This window comes from Schistocerca nitens, chromosome 1 (assembly GCF_023898315.1).
Source record: "Schistocerca nitens isolate TAMUIC-IGC-003100 chromosome 1, iqSchNite1.1, whole genome shotgun sequence".
In the NCBI taxonomy this organism is placed as follows: domain Eukaryota; kingdom Metazoa; phylum Arthropoda; class Insecta; order Orthoptera; family Acrididae; genus Schistocerca; species Schistocerca nitens.
The window spans coordinates 73,744,906-73,767,964 of NC_064614.1; positions in this window are offsets into that span (position 1 = coordinate 73,744,906).

The following is a 23,059-nucleotide window of genomic DNA, read 5'->3' on the forward strand; positions in this document are numbered from 1 at the left end:
CGATAATTAGATGAAAGTCCGCAGCTCGTGGTCTTGCGGTAGGGTTCTCGCTTCCCGCAAACTGGATCCCGGGTTCGATTCCCGGCGGGGTCAGGGATTTCCTCTGCCTCGAGATGACTGGGAGTTGTGTGTCCTTCATCATCATTTCATCCTTATTCACTCGCAAGTCGCCGTAGTGGCGTTAAAGAACTTGTGGAGCGGCGGCCGAACCGTCCAGTGAGGGATCTCCCGGCCACCAATGCCATACGCTCATTATTATTATTATTATTATTATTATTATTAGATGAAAAAGTGTGGAAGAGTATTTACAACCACAATCAATTTGATTGCTCGCGAAATCAATTCTACATCTACATCCATACTCCGCAAGCCACCTGACGGTGTGTGGCGGAGGATACTTTGAGTACCTCTATCGGTTCTCCCTTCTATTCTAGTCTCGTTTTGTTCTTGGAAAGAAAGATTGTCGGTATGCCTCTGTATGGGCTCTAATCTCTCTGATTTTATCCTCATGGTCTCTTCGCGAGATATACGTAGGAGGGAGCAATATACTGCTTGACTCCTCGGTGAAGGTATGTTCTCGAAACTTCAACAAAAGCCCGTACCCAGCTACTGAGTGTCTCTCCTGCAGAGTCTTCCATTGTAGTTTATCTATCATCTCCGTAACGCTTTCACGTGTACTAAATGATCCTGTAACGAAGCGCGCTGCTCTCCGTTGTATCTTCTCTATCTCTTCTATGAAGCTTATCTGGTACGGATCCCACACTGGTGAGCAATATTTAAGCAGTGGGCGAACAAGTGTACTGTAATCTACTTCCTTTGTTTTCGGATTGTATTTCTTTAGGATTCTTCCAATGAATCTCAGTCTGGCATCTGCTTTACCGACGATCAACTGTGCCCTTTTCCAATCCTTTGGAACGCTACGCTCTTCTAGAGACCTACGGTACACCGCTGCAAAAACGGGGGCAAGTTCCTTCGCGTACTTTGTTGTTAACACGGCGCATATATTCGATCCTAATCTCATTCCTCTACTTCGTAGCTTGGATAGCGAACTGTACTTCAAGCGATGAGGTTCATTTCTGTACACACATAAAACACTCATTAACCCGAATTTTGTACCGTTCTCTGAAAAACATCCTATAAATTTAACGAAATGCGTTTTGGTCACCTCGGTTGCTTGAAGTTGTAATGGTGATGGCATTTTGCCAAGGCTTTATAATTTGAATTCCAGGCTCCTGCATTCTCTATAAGCCACCACTTCTGAAACTACCATCGGTTGGTTGGTTTGTGGGGGTTGAAGGGACCGACCACAAAGGCGATCGGTCCCTTGAAACTGCCATTGGAGCCCCCATACTTCTGTGCTTGCCAGTACAGGCACAAGATCACGTCACCTATGTTTCTCCGACCTATGTTCTCAGTCTGCAGTCTGCTTTCGTACTGCCCGTATTTCTTGAGAATGTGAAACACCATGAGTACTAGAAGAACAACATGACCTTCAATTAACGCAAACAAGCTTGTTATTGAGACATTAGAGTGTAGATTTTCGAAAAAAATTTAGTAAAACAATGCGCTGTCTATGTTGGAAATTATTTTAAAAAATATTGTGGTCACTGGGAGCGTTGCAGGTACAGGAAGAAAATGGTCACTTCAAAGTGAATTTTCCTGTCTTCAGAAGTGCTTGCTCAAGCTGATAAATTAGTTTAGAGCAGAAAACGTTCCAGAGAGTCTTTTATGTTGAAGGACAAAGCCAAGTCCCTCGTGGTTGAAGGATTTGGCGCAAGTGAGGAGCGGCTCTGAATTTTTTTTAAAAGTCACGCTACTGCGCGGATGGTGTCAGCGTAGACAATTCCCTTTGTATTGAATGTATTAGTGAACTAAAATAACTCTTGAATGGCTGCGATCCGCGCAATATATTCAACACAGAGCGCACCCTAGCATTCAAGTACGAAAAGTGTTATGTGGGAAACCTGAGCACAGACAGAATAACTGTTCTTTTAGCACGTTAGAAGAACAGATGTCAAAAGTCTAAACCACTCATAGTAGGGGAACATGGGAAGTCATGTTAAGGGAATAAGATCCTTACCCACAACGTTTTTGCTCAAACAGCCATGGATGACGACGGAATTCTTTAATGAACGTCTGACCTAATTTAACAGTGACATGAAAAAGGAGAAATGGGAACTTTTATTGTTTTGGGGATACTGCACCGTACATAACATATACATCTGCATGGATACTCTGCAAATCACATTTAAGTGCCTGGCAGAGGGTTCATCGAACAACCTGCAAAATTCTCTATTATTCCAATCTCATATAGTGCGCGGAGAGAACGAACACCTAAATCTTTCCGTACGAGCTCTGATTTCCCTTATTTTACCGTGGTGATCGTTTGCCCCTATGTAGGTCGGTGTTAATGAAATATTTTCGCATTCGGAGGAGGAAGTTGGTGATTGAAATTTCGTGAGAAGATTCTGTCGCAACGAACGAAGTCTTCATTTTAATGATGTCCAGCCCAAACCGTGTATCATTTCAGTGACACTCTCTCCCATATTACGCGATAATACAGAACGTGCTGCCTTTCTTTGAACTTTTTCGATGTACTCCGTCAGTCCTATCTGATAAGGATCCCAAACCGCGAAACAGTATTCTAAAAGAGGTCGGACAAGCGTAGTGTAGGCAGTCTCCTTAGTAGATCTATTATATCTTCTAAGTGACCTGCCAATAAAACGCAGTCTTTGGTTAGCGTGCCCCACAACATTTTCTGTGTGTTCCTTCCAGTTTAAGTTGTTTGTAGTTGTAATTCCTAGGTATTTAGCTGAATTTACGGCCTTTATATTTGACTGACTTATCGTGTAACTGAAGTCTAACGAATTCCTTTTAGCACTCATGTGGATGACCTCACACTTGTCATTACTTATGGTCAATTGACAACTTTCACACCATTCAGATATCTTTTCCAAATCATTTTGCAATTTGTTTTGATCTTCTGATGACTTTATAAGTCGATAAACGACAGCGTCCTCTGCAAATATCCTAAGACCGCTGCTCAGATTGTCTCCCAAATCGTTTATATAGTTAAGGAACAGCAAACAGTCTGTAACACCACCTTGGGGAACGCCAGAAATCAATTCTGTTTTACTCGATGAGTTGCCGTCAGTTACTTCGAACTGTGACCTCTCTGACAGGAAATCACAAATCGAATCACATAACTGAGACGATACTCCATAAGCACGCAATTTCACTACAAGCCGCCTGTGTGGTACAACAAATCACCATTAGATTAGGTAAGTTTTTTTTCTCACCCAACACGACATGAGATTGCAACCACTGGACTATGCCATACAACGAAATTTCAAAAGTCTCTACCGCATATAAATTGTAATAAATAAACGTGAGAAGGCGTTACAGCTGTGATTTATAAGACCTACAAGAATGTTAGTCCCATCAATCTTTATAAACGCTTCGGAAACTGCGGGTTTGTAATGCAAAGTTGTTGTTGTTGTTGTGGTCTTCAGTTCTGAGACTGGTTTGATGCAGCTCTCCATGCTACTCTATCCTGTGCAAGCTTCTTCATCTCCCACTACCCACTGCAACCTACATCCTTCTGAATCTGCTTAGTGTATTGATCTCTTGGTCTCCCTCTACGATTTTTACCCTCCACGCTGCCCTCCAATGCTAAATTTGTGATCCCTTGATGCCTCAAAACATGTCCTACCAACCGATCCCTTCTTCTACTCACGTTGTGCCACAAACTTCTCTTCTCCCCAATCCTATTCAATACCTCCTCATTAGTTACGTGATCTACCCATCTTATCTTCAGCGTTCTTCTGTAGCACCTCATTTCGAAAGCTTCTATTCTCTTCCTGTCCAAACTATTTATCGTCCACGTTTCACTTCCATACATGGCTACACTCCATACAAATACTTTCAGAAACGACTTCCTGACACTTAAATGAATACTCGATGTTAACAAATTTCTCTTCTTCACAAACGCTTTCCTTGCCATTGCCAGTCTACGTTTGATATCCTCTCTACTTCGACCATCGTCAGTTATTTTGCTCCCCAGATAGCAAAACTCCTTTACTACTTGAAGTGTCTCATTTCCTAATCTAATCCCCTCAGCATCACCCGATTTAATTTGACTACATTCCATTATCCTCGTTTTGCTTTTGTTGATGTTCATCTTATATCCTCCTTTCAAGACACTGTCCATTCCGTTCAACTGCTCTTCCAAGTCCTTTGCTGTCTCTGACAGAATTACAATGTCATCGGCGAACCTCAAAGTTTTTACTTCTTCTCCATGAATTTTAATACCTACTCCGAATTTTTCTTTTGTTTCCTTTACTGCTTGCTCAATATACAGATTGAATAACATCGGGGAGAGGTTACAACCCTGTCTCACTCCTTTCCCAACCACTGCTTCCCTTTCATGCCCCTCGACTCTTATAACTGCCATTTGGTTTCTGAACAAATTGTAAATAGCCTTTCGTTCCCTGTATTTTACCCATGCCACCTTCAGAATTTGAAAGAGAGTATTCCAGTTAACGTTGTCAAAAGCTTTCTCTAAGTCTACAAATGCTAGTAACTATGCAAATATATGAACCAGAAAAGCTGTCAGAGTCTCGAGAATTAACGAATTCAGTCCCTCTACACTAAGAGTGGGAACTTCTACCCAGTTTTGGTGAGTTAACATGTGCAGATTTTGTTCATGTTGACTGTAACATTGGCGTCCAAAGTGTACCGGCCGATACTTAGCTATCGGCCTGTCGGGATGAGGACGAGGAGAATAACGAAGAACAACAGCCAACTACAGTCACATGGCCGAGGTAATATCATTTGATCATAGCATACTAATGGAAACGAATGATGAATTTTAATCAGCTCTCATCGAAAATTCGCTGGACAATGCTAGATGGAACCAGTCCTCTGAAACGAAATTCACCGACAATTTTTTTCGCTATGTTGTGTAACGGTTTCCTTGGTATGTAGGTACCGTATGTATATTTATATGTATTATTATTCACCTAATTAAAACATATATGTACTACAATTTACTTTCAGTTAAACTCTCATTTACCTGATTTTTTTCCTCCGTCACTCTAGATTATTTGACACGCCTATTAATTTGAAGTTTCGGTCATTTCAACTTTTTCTTTGGTAGCCTGAGTTTCAGATTATCGAGAGTAGACTGCACATATTTTTTAGTATGTCCTTCAGTAGAATCACACTTCCGGTACCTATTCTTCCCGCGGTACACTTGCACACTGTAGTCAGGACGTGCAGTTGGTTATTTTTAAATCGATGCCACTGGAGATCATTGGTTGAATTAAACATTAAACTGTTCTGTGTTCTGGCAAAACTTCTTATTATGCCTGTATTGTTGTAGAGCCATGCTCCGTCGATCTCATAAACTTACTACTTCTTTTAAACAATCCTGTTCGATTTTGACGTTTTGCAGTGGATTATTCCAGTTTTACTTGAAATTATTTTATTATTTTATTTGGGTACCTTGGTTTTACAAAAAAAGGAACAGTAATTTTTCTTGTGGAACAAAGAACTGAAAGGTACTGGCGTTGATGCTGTTATAATTATTTAATATGCCTCGCGGACGTTGAACTGAAGTGAAATCAAGTAGCTCATCAACATTTACATTCTCTTCATTTATTGTGACATCTTCTTTCCGTGAATAACTACAAATAAGTTTCAACAACGAAGTATTTTGGAAGCCACTAATTTTGGAAAATGTGATTTCCTTAAATGAACATTCCGCTGCCAGAACATCCATCTGAACGCAGTCAGTTACGGACAGCATGTTGCAGCCACGCACGTTGCTGTTTAAAGACTTCCAGCTCCTTAACTGAAATGGACTGAAATTGGATTTACGTTGATCTGTACATATTTGTTTTAAATACAGTAGCTATGTGACTGAGAAAACAATGGTCTGTTAAAAAATGTACAGCTCGTTGTTGTAACTCTCCGCAACACAACTAAATGAACTACACTCACAACAATGCAGAAAGAGTAACGTTTCTAACATTTACCCGTCTAAATTAAAAAACCTTTCACTTATTTAATATTTTTTTCATAATGCGGGGCCACGGTCATAATATATTTCTTTAAAGTCAACATCGCCATTAGACTGTTTTATATTTGCAGGATTTCAGCTTCAAGCAGTAGGTTTACCAGAAAAATGACCCTTAGACAATACGTTAATAGTGGATTTGAAATACGACAGTACGCCATCTTAGGCACTACATAACACTTAAAACACTTGATAATGGCACTTTGAAGCCGAAATCGTGATCGTGTAAATGTAACACTGAAATAAAAAACATTCTAATGGCGGTACTGACTTTCAAGGGCTTTCATTTATTGTTATGTAAGTTACACATAAATACATCTTATCTGAAACATCTTGTGTTTATGACAGTAGATGATGTTAACAACTAAGCTACTAGACGCTCCCTTCAATCCATACAAAAAATGGTTCAAATGGCTCTGAGCACTATGGGACTCAACTGCTGAGGTCATTAGTCCCCTAGAACTTAGAACTAGTTAAACCTAACTAACCTAAGGACATCACAAACATCCATGCCCGAGGCAGGATTCGAACCTGCGACCGTAGCGGTCTTGCGGTTCCAGACTGCAGCGCCTTTAACCGCACGGCCACTTCGGCCGGCTCAATCCATACAATTCCTATGTGTGTGGGCAGCTCAGTTAATGCTACGAATGAAGCGAGCAGGTATCAGAGGCAGGATTCATGTATACCGTTCCGTATATGACCTCAACTGGACTATTTTTCAAAGACACAAAAGTCTTCTCTCTTCAGCACTTAAGCCTCCTACCGCTTAGATGTGTTATTCAGGAACGGTTAGTCACCGCTCCTCCAGGCAAACTGACTTGGCCGGACAGGGCACATAGCCTGGGGCAGCGGGCCATAGGATAAAGTGCTGATGTTGTACCACAGCATAAGTCAGAAACCAGTAATATTCGATCCTACTTCTATGAAATGCGACATCAAGTGATATAAAATTAAACTGAGTACTTGTGCGAGAAAGCGAAAACCACGTGTAGATTGGTTTGACTGTTATTACGGTCGCTCGCCCAGTCGTAAGTAATTTCAGAGAAGAATACGATGACAAAGTAATTGTTTTGTATCATACCTATTTTCGTGGTACTCTGCCGTTCATTGCAGCATAGTTAAACGATACGAAGCTTTGAGGTTATGCCTGTAGATCTAATTCGAAACGGCAGACGTCTCACTGCCTAAGTCGTAACTACGGAGAATTCATTAATCGTACTGGCATGACTTAGGCATTGATGGAAAAACATACCACCTACAAATTGTTTGTTTCAGCTGGCCAGAATGACGAAGAGAGGTTACAACAAGTGGAAGAAAGAGGATAGGGACGAAGCCTTAATAAAAGGTCGGAATGGTGAAACTGGATGTAATGAAGTATGTAGCGTATATAATATATCAAAGCTTGCACTGCATCATCAGTTGAAGGGTTTAAATAGAACATCAAAACTTGGAGGACACAATCGTATGATGGTAGGGATGGAAGAAGAATTAGAATAGCATGTAATTTATTCAGAGTCTACTTTCTTCGAAGTAGCTATTACTGAATTAAGGAACCTTGCCTACCAGTTTGCTGAGAAGTATTATTACCGCATTGCTTCAACAAAGAAAAATACAGACGATCACAAATTAAAATACAGGGTGAAACACGTATGTATTCATTACCAGCGATGGCGAGGCATGACAGAATCTATGACCAGAGAGTTATTTATCGTTGCTAGTCTGCGCTTGACCGCGCGAGTCGACAGTTGGATAGTAGTAGCAGTCTGGTGTAGTAGCGAGTGGACGGTTGTACTGAGCGGGCGTCGGCATGCGTCGACGGCGTGCTCTTCTTGTGACTCTGGTCAGGATTGTGGTGGACGATGAGTATTATTGTAGAAGGTAATGAAGCAGCAATGCGCATATCTAATAATGTATGTTAATTGTAATTTGTTCAAAGAAATCGCCCAATAATAATTTCATAATATAAAGTAACTCTTCTAAAGAGAACGATTCATTTCAATTTAAAGAATAGTTCCTATGCATTTCCTCCAAGAATCAAAATTAAATATACGCCAGCATTGCACGAAGCTGTGTCAAAGAATTGCAACATAAGAGCACATATAGATGCAGTTTTTATTGAGGTAAGAGTTTTTGCTTTTTTATTCAGAATACAGGGCCGAAGGTCAGCGCTGCTGTCCTTATAAAATTTATCAGGTTAAATTATTTCACAGGGCCGAAGGTCAGCGCTGCTGCCCTTATAAAATTTACCAGATATTATTATTTCTGTTAGGAAATTACTTATTGTGTGGGTTTGTGGTCAATCATCATTAATATTTCTGATGGGAAGTTACACTTGGCTCCATTTCAATTTAACGATATTTTGTGGGGAGTTTAGATTTTAGCTCATTATCATTGTCTTTTATTTCTGTGGGGAGGTTACAAGGGTTACGAAAGATTATCCCACTTTGTCCTTGGGAGTTCCCGAAACAATATTGATGGCATGAAGGAAGGTGTTTGATAAAGAGCGTGTTAATGAATTTTTTTTTATAAATGTGAGGAAATACTAGACGAATATAACTGGACTGCTGACCAAATATATAGCATGAATGGAAGTGCATTATCCACAGTTAACAAAACATCTAAAGTAATTGTCCGAAATGCAAACATCAAGTGGGAGCAACCACAAGCGGAGGAAGGGATCTTACAACGACACGTATATGCGCAGTGAATGCTGCAGTCGATTTCATACCTCAAATGCTAATATTTAAGGACAGCAGGATGCACCATGTCTTTATAGGAGGAGCTCCACCAAACATAACATTTGGAAGTGAATGGATAACGTTAGAACTGTTTGTCTGATGGCTAGAACATTTCATTAAATGTACAAAAGTAGTAAAACGTGGTCACAAACAAATTTTGCTTTCAGTGCATGGGCATAGCAGACACACCAAAAATTTAGAGGCAATTCCGATTGCTCGTGATTATGATATAACCATGTAATCATTTCCTGCTCACACAACTCGTCGTCTTCAGCCATTGGAGAGAACGTTTCTTAAAGCATTAAAAACACCTACAATGAAGATACATTTTCGTGGCTACGTTAAATCCTGGCAGTGTAAAAAATAAGCTAACACCGAAATAAGCTAACACCGCAGAACTCTTGGATAATGCGTAACACAGGTCATTTTTATGGACATAGCGCTAAGCGGTTTTCAGGCAACAGGCTTGTGGCCATTAATATAAATGTCGTTAAAGGATAGTACTCTGTAGCTACTACTGTACATATTGTTGATCAGTCAGACCAACAACCAGCTAATGGAACTGAAGTAACAACACGAAAATATGGAATGCCGCCGAACGTTGCAATATCACACAATGATCAGTCTTGACCTTAGACAGTGTCACAAAAATGTGGACCCGAAACTATATTGCGACAGTACCTGAAATTAACAGTCAACAAATAAATCCTTACTTGAACACTTTATCTCTTATCCCTTGTATAGCAAACAATTATCGAGAAAAATACAAAATGACTTAGCCGACAATGGTATTAACATCAATTCCTTAAAGGAAGCTAGAGTAAAGAGAAATAAAATGAAGAAATCTCTGCATAAACCCATAAAAAAGAGACAGAGTGATGAAGATTTTAAAAAGAACAACGAAATAAAGGACAGAGTGAACTAGTTATTTCAACTGTGCAAGGAAGATCGAGAAGAAGATTTGAGTCAGTGTATCAAATGTAAAGGTTACGTACGTGACCTATGCGCTGGCACTGAAAGTATAATTAAGAAATATTTCCGTTATATGTTACACGAACACTTCACATAAGTGATTCGCTTCGATGAGGAGTGCCTCCGCCACCTTCACTGCGGATTCACAATTACGTTCGACCTATCGCAGGAGTCTCAAAGTAACGAGTATGGAGGACGGGGGCAGAGACTGTGGATGGGTGGCGCCAGGTGAGAGTGTGGGTTAAAGCCAGGCCCCCACAACCGCACGAGTGGTCGACTGTGAAGAGCGGACAAATTGAATAGCTGGCCGGCGGCCATTAGAGCTGTAAACTGACGCGCGGGGTTCGAATGTTTATACATCGCTTTCGGTTATAAAATGCCTTCCCTTGAGTTAAGTCACAAACATATGCCTCATTTAAATACGTTACTACAATATACTTTTTAATTTATGAACAAACAGCAACTAGTCACTGTTTATGAATTTATCTTACGTACTACATGGAATCTGCCGTTGCTAAAAGTTATGTACTGGACCCCTAGCATTTTTCGTAGTTCATTTACGATAGATGTACGCAAAATGCATCAAAATACTCGAAGATTTGCCCACTATATTAATAGATATTTTCTGACTCTACCTTGCTTTAGATTTTATGACGAGAAGTGCGTGATATATGGCATAGTGCTTTGGCAACTCACAACCAAATTATCAAGTTTCAACCTAACCTAGACCATGAAAACACTACCGATCAGCCAACTTTCTTCAAAATGATCAGAACATATAAAAAGTTATTCTGTCGGTCGGAAATCTTGCTTCGTGACAGCTTGTAACCATTTTTGTAACAGCTGTGGTTTTGAGAAAGGAAACCTGCAAATAGATGCACAGACATTATGCTAATACCGTGTTACAAAAACATTTATTGAGCAAGTGCACTGACATACAAAACAACTTAAAATATCCACATACCTTTGAAATGTAATATTCGTTCCTTTCTCGAATTTATTTGTACAATTAATCGCTGCACAACTCTTCACCATTGTACTTCTTTTGATAGGAACGTACAAACAGTAGAATTACGAGTAGCTAAGAAATACTGTATGCACGCCCCAACAAATATACAACGTTGAATCAGGGTCCTCATAAATAACAATATTACACAAAACATCAGACTACAACCACTATAATGGCGTCCAGCAGAAGGTTCAAATTATCCCACAACTGCAGCGCCATAAGTGAGTCTAGTTATTTTTTACAAGGTCTTTGGTTAAAGCTCTGTATTGGGAAAGTACGGCCAACTAGCCAGTGGCCGCCATTTTGATACATGTATCACCAGTGGCGCAGTGGATCCCAAGTGGCGGCCATTGGCAAGTAGGCCGTACTTTCGTGTGGGTCGGCCGAGTGGCTTGTCGAGGCAGTTTGCGTAATTGCGATAAACACTGTGTCTGGATGGCGCAGCGATTAACGCATTTGCCTAGTAAATGCCGGCACAGTTCTTTTCTTTCGCTACCGCCTGTATCCCGCATTGTGCGCAGGGTCGGTAGGGTTAAGTACGGAATTGGCTTGGTTAATTGTAGGGGGTGGGCAGATCCCCTTCCTGCCCATACCCCCTGGGACGGTAATAGTGTAACTCAGCTGTCTGCGTCAAGTGTAAATCGTGAAATAGTGTGAACGTGTTTCAAACGTCTGCGAGTCGTGTAACTGAGGCGGGACGTGGGGACGAGCCCGGTATTCACCTAGGAGGATATGGAAAACCGCCTAAAAACCACATCCAGGCTGGCCGGCACACCGGCCGTCGTCGTTAATCCACCGGGCGGATTCGATCCGAGGCCGGCGCGCCAACCCGAGTCCAGGAAGCAGCGCGTTAGCGCTCTCGACTACCCTGGCGGGTCTGAATGCCGGCACAGTAGCTCAGCTATTGGGTCAAAGGCCTGGCTTCCCTCTGTATTAAGGAAAGTGAGTAAGTGGTTGAACGATGAGCTTTAACAGTTCTCATGTGATGTCCGACCTGACCATATGCAACGAACAATAACGAAAACAAAGAGATTAAAAAAAAGAAATAGGAAAAACAAGAGATCCCAGGTTCGAATGCCGGTGTGGCACACATTTTGACTCGTCGCCGCTGATTTACTTCAAAGTCCCGATGCAGGTGACATCAACACCTCGTTTCTTTCCTTTCTTTCCCATTCCCCCTTCAATTTACATAACATATTTTTGCCATATGTGTGTTCATACTAACTGATTTTCGATATGCCAGTTTAGTCAAATTATTTGTAGAGAATTTGTATTTGGTTTCCTGTGTGTTAATTTCATTGCGGAATAAACATTACTTTTACGGTTTTTGATTTGTTGTACCGATGTTTTGTTTAATTGTTACATGGATTTATTAAGTTGTCGCTGACTTCTTATCCTTTGACTTGGGCTGTAAAGGGTACGGATTATGAAAGCAGGCGCCTTAATCGCACCCGAGGTACAGATATAAAAAAGGCTGAAAACTCATTTTGAGAAAAGATGTTTTTGTATTTGTGTGGAAGCTGGTTGATAGGTTAAAAAATAAAGATACAGTGTACGCAAAAGAAATTGTATTATTTGGGTTACCTTACCAAATACAGTAATTCTCCTTGAAAGGGCAGTACTTGAACAATCATACGCTAGTTAGTTTCTTAGTTATTTCGTTGCCAGTATGTGACCTCTCAGCGTCAGCACCCAAACCTTTCTTCTTCTCTGGCTGCAGCAGTTCTCTCTGATACACAAGCTGGGCATGGCTGCAAATTTTCTCTGCTTATTTGATTACAATCTGTGATGTTCAACATCGTGAATTATCTTATGGGTGTCACGCTTGGCCAAGACCTGCCATTCTGTAGAGACAGCCTGTGGGTACTTCGGACACTTGTAAACAACATGCTCATTAGTTCAAAATGGTTCAAATGGCTCTGAGCACTATGGGACTCAACTGCTGTGGTCATAAGTCCCCTAGAACTTAGAACTACTTAAACCTAACTAACCTAAGGACGTCACACACATCCTTGCCCGAGGCAGGATTCGAACCTGCGACCGTAGCAGTCGCACGGTTCCGGACTGCGCGCCTAGAACCGCGAGACCACCGCGGCCGGCCTGCTCATTAGTGCCCACCTCGTATGTCCATTTATAATTCTGGGCTTGGCATCTTACCAATCCGACATGAGTGTGCCGAATATGGCCCACGGTCCCACAGAAAGTTCACAAGTTCTTTGATGGGCAGTAAATCCTTACTTTTAAGTCTCCCTTTCACAGAAGGTAGGAAGATATAAACTCTTCGAGCTGATAATTTGTCCCACTCTTGTTCCAAAAGTTCAAGTTTTTTTATTTCTCTAGTACTTCGGGCCGGCCGCTGTGACCGAGCGGTTCTAGGCGCTTCAGTCCGGAACGACGCGGCTGCTGCAGTCCGAAGTTGGAATCCTGCCTCGGGCATGGCTGTGTGTGATGTCGTTAGGTTAGTTAGGGTTTCCGTAGTTCTAAGTCTAGGGGACTGATGACCTCAGATGTTATGTCCCATAGCACTTAGAGCCATTTGAACCATTTAGTATTTCGGCTCTTCATGCCAAAAATGTTTTCCACATGCAGAAATGATATGAAATGATACTATGGCATTATTGACCGGGAAATCCCATCTGGGGTTGACGGCCACCTGGTGAAAATCTGTTTGACACCATTTCGACAACTTTCAGGAATTCAAGTTTTCTCAGCCCTCTGCCCTGCAGGTAAGTAGGTATGACAAAGCTCCATCTTAACGAATAAACTATTGGTCAGTGTAGTACCGAATGCTCTAATATAGCGTTTTCCAATCCAAGGGCCGCGGCCCACTTACGACCGTGGGTAGCGTTGAGCTAGACAAGATAAAAATTGTCGAGAGATTCAGGGATTTCGTCTGTCAGCTGTCAAGGTCAGGGAATATAGAATTAAACAAGAGTGGAAACGCCCTATCGCTATCTCATGCCTCTCACAAGGGGAAGGTCGATTCTGTCATATCGAAATGTACCCCTTTCTTGAAGGAAACAGTAGATTAAAAGAAGATGACAAGACGGACTGGCAATATCCTTTAATGTTGAAAATTACCAAAGTCGTGTGCCATCAGGCGGCTGGAACTGCACACTCCTACACCCCCACAGGCCACGCTGCATGGCCAGTTGCTCATGGTGTAAACTCATGACGAGGCACAATCCGATCGTAATTCGTCGACATGGTAGTTTCTCGAACACAGATCACAAACGACTCCCTTGAATTTTGCTTATAATACCCTGATACAAGAAGAAAGAAGGACGGTAGGTGTTTTTTGTCCCGTGCACGCCTAAGATTATGAGAGATGGGGCTTCCTTCGGATTTCTTACTACTGAAGGGGAAGGAAGCAACCATCCTGGCATTTGCATAGAGCGACCTGGGTGACGACAGAAAGCCGATGTGTTCATGGCCCACCTGAAAACTGAACCTGTGTCTCTCGAATGCGATTTGAGTGCATAAGCCGCTACACCTCTTCGCTTAGCCCCGTGGAGATATTCCTGAATTACTATTCACTGAGACTCGTGCTGGATGCTCGAGAAACAATTTTTGTGAGTACGTCTTTCCCACACTACCTTTTTTAAAAAAGATAAGTCCAGGAATTGACTGAATTAGACACTTATTTGAGGCTAAAATTAAGCAGTTTTGTTAAATATGTCGGGTCTCTCATGGGTGACAAACAATAACAAAAATCCCATTGCATTATTTTTGACAATGACCACTCAATTTTGAGCTTTCATCTAGTTGTCACAGCTAAGTGATCATAAAAAAATATAAATATTTTTCGATCCTTGTTGCGCTGTAAGTTTTACTAATTAATCCTACTTACACTCACACACACACACACACACACACACACACACACACACACACACATGATTTTTCCTTTTTGGTACTATATTTACTTACTGGGCCTCTACGCTTTTCTCCCAAAATAGGTGAACGGCGAAACCGCCCCTGACGTATAACTGTTAATTTAACATATTATGGTTCAAATGGCTCTGAGCACTATGGGACTCAACTGCTTAGGTCATTAGTCCCCTAGAACTTAGAACTAGTTAAACCTAACTAACCTAAGGACATCACACACATCCATGCCCGAGGCAGGATTCGAACCTGCGACCGTAGCGGTCTCGCGGTTCCGGACTGCAGCGCCCAGAACCGCACGGCCACTTCGGCCGGCTTAACATATTATGCAAAAATGTATATATGCAGAGTGAAGTGACGAATAAAAATTATAGCAAGGCCAGGATTTGAACAAATTTTCATTTGTAGCCTCAGTCTGAATATACATTACATTTTTGCTTAATATATTGAGACTTGAAAAGGTCTCTGGAACTATATAGCTCCATTTTATTATGGAAAAAAGATCGAAGCACACCCACTAGTGCAGAGGGACACCGAGGTACACTGCAGGTCGAAAAGGACTATCCGAATGGTACGAAAATCGGCAGATGTAATGTACATGTGCAGACGAACAAATGATTACAAGTTCAGAAAAATTCAAGAGAAATAGCTTCCCTGAGTGGGCAAGTCAATATCGCGTTCGTCCACCTATAGCCCAAATACAAGCAGTTATTCGGCTCGGCATTATGAGAGAGAGTTGTACCTTCTGAGTGATATCGTGCAAAAGCTAGTCCAGTTAAGGCCTTTTTTTAATAATCAGTCATCTGACTGGGTTGATGCCAATCGCCACAAATTCGTCTTCTGTGCCACCCTCTTAATTTCACAGCAGCACTTGCAACATACGTCCTGGAAAGTATTCCATTCTCTGTCTTTCTCTACAGATTTTGCAGCTCCCTCTAGTACCATTGACGTTATTCCCTGATGTCTTAACAGATATCCTGTCATCCTGTCCCTTTCCTTGTTAGTGTTTTCCATATATTCCTTTCCTTTCCTCTTCGATTCTGCGCAGGACCTCCTCATACCTTACCTTATCAACCAACCTAATTTTGAACACTAGTCTGTAGCACCACATCTTAAATGGTTCGATTCTGTTCCTGTTCCGGTTTTCCCACAGTCGTTTTTTCGCTACAATACAATGCTGCGCTCCAGACGTGCATTCTCAGTAATTTCTTCCTCAATGTATGGTCTATGTCTGATGCTAGCTGCCTTCTCTTGGCCATAAATTCCCTTTTTGACAGTGCTACATGCCCTCATTGCTCCGCCCCTTCTTGGTTATTTTGCTGCGTTGTTAGTAGAATTCCTTAACTTCATCTACTTCGTGTCCATCATTTATGATGTTAAGTTTCTCGCTGTTCTCATTTCTGCTCATTTCTTTCGTCTTTCTTCGACTTCCTCTCAGTCCAGCTTCTGTACTCATCAGCCTGTTCATTCCATTCAGCAGATCATGTAATTGTTCTTCCCTTTCACTCAAGATAGCAATGTCGTCAGCGCATGTATCACTGACATTGTTTAACCTTGAATTTTAATTCTATTCCTGAACCTTTCTTTTATTTCCATCATTGCTTCTTCGACATTCATATTGAACAATAGGGACTGAAGACTACATGCCTGTTTTACACCCGTCTTAATCCGAGCACTTCGTTCTTGGTCATCCACTTTATTTATTCCCTCTTGGCTCTTGTATATAATGTATGTTACCCGTCCATCCCTATAGCTTACCCCTATTTTTCTCAGAATTTCGAACATCTTGCACCGATTAACGTTGTCAAACGTCTTTTCCAGGTCGCCAAAACCTATGAACGTGTCTTGCTCCCATTATCAACTGCAATGACAGACTTGCCTCTCTTGTGCCTTTACCTTTCCTAAAGCCAAACTGATCGTCATGTAACACATCCTCAATTTTCTGTTCCACTCTTCCGTATGTTATTCTCGTCAGTAGCTTGGTTGCATGAGGTGTTAAGCTGATTGTGAGATAATTCTCGCACTTGTCTGCTCCTGCAGACTTCGGAATTGCGTAATTGATATTTTTGCGAAAGCCAGATAGTATGCCGACAGACTCATAAATTCTACACACGAATTTTTTCACAATATATATAAATGACCTAGTAGATAGTGTCGGAAGTTCCATGCGGCTTTTCGCGGATGATGCTGTAGTATACAGAGAAGTTGCAGCATTAGAAAATTGTAGCGAAATGCAGGAAGATCTGCAGCGGATAGGCACTTGGTGCAGGGAGTGGCAACTGTCCCTTAACGTAGACAAATGTAATGTATTGCGAATACATAGAAAGAAGGATCCTTTATTGTATGATTATATGATAGCGGAACAAACACTGGTAGCAGTTACTTCTGTAAAATATCTGGGAGTATGCGTGCGGAACGATTTGAAGTGGAATGATCATATAAAATTAATTGTTGGTAAGGCGGGTACCAGGTTGAGATTCATTGGGAGAGTGCTTAGAAAATGTAGTCCAGCAACAAAGGAGGTGGCTTACAAAACACTCGTTCGACCTATACTTGAGTATTGCTCATCAGTGTGGGATCCGTACCAGATCGGGTTGACGGAGGAGATAGAGTAGATCCAAAGAAGAGCGGCGCGTTTCGTCACAGGGTTATTTGGTAAGCGTGATAGCGTTACGGAGATGTTTAATAAACTCAAGTGGCAGACTCTGCAAGAGAGGCGCTCTGCATCGCGGTGTAGCTTGCTCGCCAGGTTTCGAGAGGGTGCGTTTCTGGATGAGGTATCGAATATATTGCTTCCCCCTACTTATACCTCCCGAGGAGATCACGAATGTAAAATTAGAGAGTTTAGAGCGCGCACGGAAGCTTTCAGACAGTCGTTCTTCCCGCGAACCATACGCGACTGGAACAGGAAAGGGAGGTAATGACAGTGGCACGTAAAGTGCCCTCCGCCACACACCGTTGGGTGGCTTGCGGAGTATGAATGTAGATGTAGATGTAGATGTAGAATGAGAGTAATCTTTTTGTTACCACTTCCCCCTTTGATTTTAGAAATTCTGATGGACTATTACCTATCCCTTCTGCCTTCATTGATCTTACGCCCCTCAAAGTTCTCTTAAATTCTCATTCTAATACTGGATCCCCTATCTCTTCTAAATCGATCCCTGTTTATTCTTCTGTCACATCAGACAAATCTTACCCTTCCTAGAGGCCTTCAGTGCACTCTTTCCACCAATCCTCTTCCTCCTCTGCATTTAACAGTGGAATATCCGTTGCACTCTTAATGTTACCACCTTTGCTTTTAAGTTCATTGAAGGTTATTTTGATTTTATTTTATGCTGAGCCAGTCCTTCCGACAGTCATTTCTTTTTCGATTTTTTCACATTTTTCATACAACTATTTCGTTTTAACTTGGCTGCACTTCCTACTTATTTTATCCCTCAGCGACTTGCATTTCTGTATTCCTGAGTTTTCCTGAACGTTTTTGTACTTCCTTCCTTCAGCGATCAACTGAAGTATTTCTTCTGTTACGCATAGTTTGTTCGCAGTTAGCTTCTTTTTACCCATGTTTTTCTTTCTAACTTCTGTGACTTCCGTTTTTAGAGATGTCCATTCCTCTTCAACAGTGCTGGCTACTGAGCTATTCAGTATTGCTGTATCTGTAGCCTTAGAGTGCTTCAAGTGTATCTCGTCATTCCATAATGCTGAGGTGCAGTGTTACCTGCAGTGCAATGCTGCGTGCGTGTGATTGCTATTTGTAATTATTATCTCTTGCGCAGTCTCTGACTTATATTTTTCCTCATGTTTTTATGCTGTTCTGCTGTTTAAATTTCTAGTAAAGAAGTCGTATGAGTTAGGGTGTGTTTTTATGTTGCAATTAAGTAAATACAACTAGTCCCGCAACACTGGTAACCCCGACGTGATGTCCGACGGTCATTAACGTGAAATTCGACGATCACTGAAGTTCCGTATCCTGCCGCGTCGCGTTAAATACGAACATCTGCGTCAGCCGCGTCGTGCATCTTCCGTGTTCCATTCCGCCGTAACTCACGGCGGCAGAACCACTACTAACTGCAGAACTGTCTACTGGCGCATAATTATTCGCGTAACATTAAAACCGCCACCGTTTTGGCAACAAAATCCCGTGCTGTAGTTTGCTCAAGTAAAAAGTCAATTTGTGCTAGCGCACATAACCGCAGACGAAACGAAGTACAGTTATGAAGTTGTTGCACTTAATGAAGATACGGCCGCAGAAGTACAGATATTCTGGCGTCACCACCAATTACTGATCGTTACACAACCATCAAGAACGATCTGATTACCCGGCTCTCGCAGTCCGAGGCGAAGAGATTGGAGAAGATACTCCCCACAGAGGAGCTAGGCGAACGCACGTCATCGCAGCTAGTACGCCGACTGCGTACATTAGCTAGCAACGCGGTCACTGCCGACATTTTGCGGAATATTTGGCTATCGCGCCTGCCACCCGACTCGCAGAAAATATTGACAGTGTGTGCCGGCGATCTGAATGCACTCGTGCAAATCGCTGATCGCATAGCGGAAATGTATCCATCCGCATGTGTCGCAACAGTTTGCTCACAACCTCGGGCAGATAACACTCTCGCCGCACCACAAGCACGGGTTTCCGAGCTCAGCGCGCAAGTAGCTGCATTACGGACCCAGAGTAATAGCCGCCGATCTCGTTGCCACCGCTCACCAGGTAAGCGCAGCCGCTCACCTTCGTCAAAAAGAATCTGTTGGTATCATCTACATCTACGTTTATACTCCGCAATCCACCATACGGTGCGTGGCGGAGGGCACCTCGTACCACAATTAGCATCTTCTCTCCCTGTTCCACTCCCAAACAGAACGACGCAAAAATGACTACCTATATGCCGCTGTACGAGCCCGAATCTCTCTTATCTTATCTTTGTGGTCTTTCCGCGAAACGTAAGCTGGCGGCAGTAGAATTGTACTGCAGTCAGCCTCAAATGCTGGTTCTCTAAATTTCCTCAGTAGCGATTCACGAAAAGAACGCCTCCTTGCCTCTAGAGACTCCCACCCGAGTTCCTGAAGCATTTCCGTAACACTCGCGTGATGATCAAACCTACCCGTACCAAATCTAGCAGCCCGCCTCTGAATTGCTGCTATGTCCTCCCTCAATCCGACCTCATACGGATCCCAAACGCTCGGGCAGTACTCAAGAATAGGTCGTATTAGTGTTGTATAAGTGGTCTCCTTTACAGATGAACCACATCTTAACAAAATTCTACCAATGAACCGAAGACGACTATCCGCCTTCCCCACAACTGCCATTACATGCTTGTCCCACTTCATATCGCTCAGCAATGTTACGCCCAAATATTTAATCGACGTGACTGTGTCAAGCGCTACACTACTAATGGAGTATTCAAACATTATAGGATTCTTTTTCTATTCATCTGCATTAATTTACATTTATCTGTATTTAGAGTTAGCGGCCATTCTTTACACCAATCACAAATCCTGTCCAAGGCCTCCTGTATCCTCCTACAGTCACTCAACGACGACACCTTCCCGCACACCACAGCATCATCAGCAAACAGCCGCACATTGCTATCCATCCTATCCAAAATATCATTTATGTAGATAGAAAACAACAGCCGACCTACCACACTTCCCTGGGGCACTCCAGATGATACCCTCACCTCCGATGAACACTCACCATCGAGGACAACATACGGGATTCGATTAGTTAAGGAGTCTTCGAGCCACTCACATACTTGGGAACCAATCCTATATGCTCGTACCTTAGTTAGGAGTCTGGAGTGGGGCACCGAGTCAAACGCTTTTCGGAAGTCAAGGAATATGGCATCCGCCTGATACCCTTCATCCATGGTTCGCAAGATATCGACGGTACGGTTCCGAGGCGCGCAAGTGTAAACTTCCGTGTGAAAAGGGAAACTCAGCAGGAAGTCAGTGATGACGGCCATTCGCAGGAACTGTCTACTTCAATTTCCTATACTCTGCTTCAATTTCCTATACGGTAAAGTACTTCTAACAGCGATAAGGAGTCCACCATCAACCGTATTTAATTTATCTTTCCCGAACTTTTTTTCTGGCTTTGTCCGGCTTTCAGTACATATAATGATTTCACCCTCCGTGGTTTGTATTAACTCTTCGAGCTCTGGTTCTTTTCCGCACAGCCTCGACAATTTACATCTATAACACCGATTGTTGCCAGGTCTTCCTTACAGTGTGTATTCTGCACTCTTTTAGACTGATGCCCCTTCTGTAGTTTACTGAGACCCTCTATCACAAAAAACGGGCCAGTCGCCGCCACACATCCCCCGCTACTAGTGCAGCGACTGTACTGTTTCTCCTGGGTGGACTTGGGTTGAAAAAAAATGTAAACTAAATATTACAATAGATTTTATAAATAATCGGCAAGTACGCCAAAGAAGAAGAGATAGAACTACAATGGACATGTTATTCCATGGAGTCTTGAGCTTCTATGCACGAGCTATCTTTTCTTTGTCATTCGCTTATCTTATCTGCTTGGATTCGGACCTAAGAGGACGTTCTTGTGTAAAGCTCATCTTGCTGTACCAGCTGATAATGTAAGTTGTACTTAAAACCCGAGAAATATAATGGTTGTTTTGTCAAAAGAATTTTGTGTATGTCGTCAATCTATTGTTAGACTGATAACTAGACTGCCTTAAGTAGATATGGGCCTTAATAAGGAATTTTAATTGTTAGGCGCCATCTTCGAAAAATCTTTTAACATTTTTCTTTTAGCTCAACTACGAGACGTGCCGTCGGTTAGGACAATTAACTTTATTTCAGATCCCACGTGACCGGAGGCAGCTACAAATAATTTAACAATTTCATTTACAGATTTTCTTTATGTAACGAGATAACATCCCAAGCAGAAAAGGTCTGGTCACAGGATTCCAGTTCCATTATAGGATTTCATTTGTAGATGCTACTCTTGTTATCTTATATTGGGAAATCGAGACGAAACCACGATAAGTTACGTATTACAGTAGCGTTCATCGAACAGACTCGGAAAATATTCTCTGGTGCAATAAGCACACGACTTCTCACGAACCTGGAATAATACCTCTGGTGTTGGGAAATAAGAAAAGGACAATTAATTATCGACGATTACGTAACTACCCTGAGAACTGAGCTAGTTACTGAGTGCTTATACACGTCGGGCTAAACACTGTTGATAATATTCCTACATTAGTTATTCCTCTTTTATGCTGAGCCATTGCATTAATGTGTGTTACTTTTTTGTATAAGTCACGGCTCATATTTTATTTTATTACATTACACTAATAGTCACAAAACAAATAAAAAATTTTATTTTGTTACATTACACGGTTTCGTGTGCGTAGTGGACTCGTCGTAAATTAAGTGTAACCTGTAAACCCACCACCCTGTGGTGCAAGTGGAGCATTCTGCACAAAGCCTACACTATCGTAGAACCCTTTGAGCCTCTATTTCAGACACTGCGCTTGGCTGTGTACAAACAGTCCACATTTGGCCTGTCAACGATACTGCAGATAGTGTACTCCCCCTTCATCTCGCAAGAAAGACTGTCAGTTTTTACCATTTCAGCTAACCGCCGGAAGCCACAGAGAATCGCAACCGACCCAAAGCGACTCACATCGTTAGTTGCAACATGAGCCACCACCTGCAGTTGGCAGCACCCTGAGCTCTTCATGGCATCCAGAAGCAGTCTTGCCACATCTGGAGCTCCCAAGTGCCAGTAATTCCATCCTCTGTGAATGCCTAGAACTTGCAGATGGAGAGGCTACATCTGGACCAAGCCAGGTACTGCATCTGGCTCAGAGCGATCGTCAGCTACAGACAGCACCCCAAATACGTTCGTCAGACGGTTATGGGAGGTTCTCTGCTCGGCCTCCCAGACAGTCTTTCGCTGTCTGTCACGCCTTAGAGGACCTCCAACTCGACCACGGGAGACGGGTCAATTCCAGTGCGGGCAATACGCAGGGCGGTCACAGTAATGGACCGATCGGGGAATTGTGGGACGTGCTAGAGAACCCACAGATTACCACGTCCGGCCCTCCTCAGTGACACCCGTTGTCAACTGTTTCGAGCTGTGTGACCGAACTAAGCACCACCTGGGGCCGTGCACGAAGGATCACCGATTCAGCAAACACCTGAACACAGCAGTCGCAGTCCCTATCCACACCAAAGACGGCAAAACTAAATACTACACGTTTATGAGAACGAAAGATTGTGCTTAATAAGAACAAAAACACGCAATAAATTTAAAGAAACTAAACTAGTATCCACACAGATCATTAAAAATAAGCCGGCCGGTGTGGCCGTGCGGTTCTAGGCGCTTCAGTCTGGAACCGCGTGACC